Source organism: Acomys minous (genome assembly GCF_964271855.1).
Source record: "Acomys minous genome assembly, chromosome: 19".
In the NCBI taxonomy this organism is placed as follows: Eukaryota; Metazoa; Chordata; class Mammalia; order Rodentia; family Muridae; genus Acomys; species Acomys minous.
This window is the reverse complement of record NC_140499.1, coordinates 18,310,368-18,313,104: the sequence shown is the minus strand read 5'-3', so window position 1 is coordinate 18,313,104 and position 2,737 is coordinate 18,310,368. Positions and strand designations below refer to the sequence as shown.

Sequence of the window (2,737 nt, the reverse complement as noted above, 5' to 3'; positions counted from 1 at the left end):
TTTAAAAATTAATCAATTCATATATAGATGCTAATAATGGTATCAAGTAATATTTTATTCCAGCCAATACCTAGATAGAAAGAGTTTGGTAAAAGGACGTTATTGGCCCCCAACTTCTAACGTACATAAATCAGCGAATAATTGAATTTTATTTTCTACTTTCCACAAATTACAGACTAGAGAATCTTAAGTAAGATGCCTAATTTGTGTATGTTTTAAAACAAAGAATTTTGTAAATGTAGAACTAAAAAGATGACTTGACGATGATTTCTCTACCATTCCCACACTCAACAGATGTGTAAAATGCATATATACATGCATGCACACATACACACATACATACAACAGATGGAAAAATAAAGAAGAAACTGGGATATGTGGCTGGTGAGTATATTTACTATAACAGAGCACAGTGTCAAGAGGGTGTCCTGTTTATTTTTACTTTTCTCACTGAAAAACTTAACAGAAGCACAGCCATTCCGCTCCCTCAGACTTGTGATGAAGAAATGAGCTTGTCTAGGAAAAAAATTCAGTTCACTTTTTTAAATATAGTTTTGCATCTCAACCAAACAGAATTTTAAAAATACAACTTTTTTTGATAGATTCTTAAAAAAAAATTATATCCATAACGGAGCAGTTCATCAAATGGTGGCTTTAAATGGGTAAATTTAAAAGATAATATTGTTTTTATTCATCAAGAGGTTAGTTCCTTTGGAAATATCTTAATTTAGCTGGACTGATCACCTTCCAAGTACAATGATATTCAATTAATTACATACAAAATGCAAATCAGTTTTTCTTTAAGATTTACTTTTATTACTTTTAAATTATGTGTCTGCATCTGTATTATTTTTAGCTCTCTGTATGCAGTATATACACTGTGTCATGGAGGCCAGAAGACAATGTCATTGGTTATTGGGGGTTGTTAGCACCTGACATGGGTGGTAGGCATGGTAGCCCCCAATGTGTGTTCACTTCCTGGTCTTAGCACAGTGACCTCCAATAGCTCTAGACCTTACCTGCCAACCCTAGTCCTCCTCACAGCTCACATTCCGTGTTGTACTCCTTCCCCGGAGGCATTCTTGGATGTGAGGGAGAGCTCAGCCCCAGAACCTGGGTCAAGCCCTTAGCTGCTGCAGTGCAGGGAGGGCACTGAGGGTGATTGAGTCCCCACTGGTGGCAGGTGCTGGCTCCTTGTTGATTCTCAATCCGATCCTCTCTCCACCTCTCCGGATGAATTGATGGGCTGTAGCCCTCTCCTTTCAGTGGCATGAGCAGTGATGTTTCTCAGGCTTTTCTGCTAAGATTCATCTATTTTATATCAAATCAGTTAAGAATTCCAGGCCAATGGAAAGTGGCTACCTGTGCTGGTAAGCCTTGCACTTCTGTTTTAATGTTTAACGAAGGCTGAAACTTTAGAATGGAAACTATAAACTTTCTATCAGTGTCTGCTTGAATATTTATGGATCTATAAATTAGGAAGGCCTTTACCTCCTGATGTGTGTGCAATGTTTTCCTATCTTGGGGTAGTGTTAACCCAGTAGAATATAAAATCTTTTTAAATAAATATACCCACTGGTTTATATATAAATATTTATTAAAAACTAGCTAATCTTTTTTTTAATCTCAGAAACAAAGGATATTGAATTTCTCCTATTTTTAAGTTATTAAAAATTCTTGTGAAATTTTTCTCAGGAACGTTTTGCTATTCTTTCACCTAGGTTTGGGCTCTCCTCTGCCACCTTTTTCCTTATTTGGGTTTCCTCGTTTGTCTCTCATGTTTCTCCCTGCAGACCTCCTTGCCGTTCTTGCCTCCAAGAGGGCTTATCTACACGCAGGAGTCTAGAAAGCCACCCCCTGGCCATGCACAGTTGGTGACATTCCCATCTGGGCTGCTGACCGCCTGTGGATGGAGAAATAAGATTATGTGTGGGAGTTTGGATGTGTTCCTAGAACAGTAACCCAGATCTGGTCTCTTCCTGTGGCAAATTCAGGGAGGTTGTAATTGCTTCATCTCTCTGATAAGAATCCTTCTCGGTGAGTCCTTACACAACAGTTACACCGGGAGACTAAGATACTCTTGCGCTTCAGTCTCAGAGACTCACCCTGATGGAGGTAGGGAAGGCAGAGGGAGCAAAATGAGCTTCTCTCCTGCTGTAACCAAATACCGGACAAGAAACAACTCAAGGGAAGAAGCCCTTACTCCATCCATCAGTCCATCTAGGTCCGGGAAGCCGGGAGGCAGGAGTGGGAGACACTTGGTCACTTGGTACTTAAGGGCGGAGAATCTCCTTGCTCCAGGGACTCACTTCCTCCTGGAGGCTCCACCCCTTAAAAGGTTCTACATCCATTTTAAAACAACACTAGGTAAGACCAAGTGTTGAAATTCCATGAGCCTCTGGGGAAGTTCATACCCGAGCCATATAAGGAAATGCTTCAATAATAAATGTAAGAAAGACGGACTGCAAGTTTGGGTTTCAGAAATGTAAATTAGAGAGATGAATTGTATGTGACTTACAGTGCAATGCGGTTTAAAACTCTGGTTTCTCCTCATTAAAAATTCCAGCCTGCTCTTAAGAACAGATATCTAAAGTCAGGCGGGGTGGTGCATGCCTTTAATCCCAGCACTCAGGAGGCAGAGGCAGGCGCATTTTTGTGAGCTCGAGGCCAGCCTGGTCTACAAAGCGAGTCCAAGACAGGCAAGACTACACAGAGACACCCTGTCTTGAACAAAAAT

General features: G+C 40.5%; 1 long non-coding RNA gene across 1 annotated transcript; it reads right to left on the bottom strand.

The window, feature by feature from the left end:
• Positions 1 to 1,792: 1,792 nt before the first annotated feature.
• LOC311590312 lies at positions 1,793 to 2,447 on the bottom strand. Its single transcript, XR_014776824.1, has 2 exons — positions 2,204 to 2,447; positions 1,793 to 1,903 (listed from the first exon to the last, which is right to left on the bottom strand). It is a non-coding gene; the product is annotated as an uncharacterized lncRNA (long non-coding RNA).
• Positions 2,448 to 2,737: the final 290 nt, after the last annotated feature.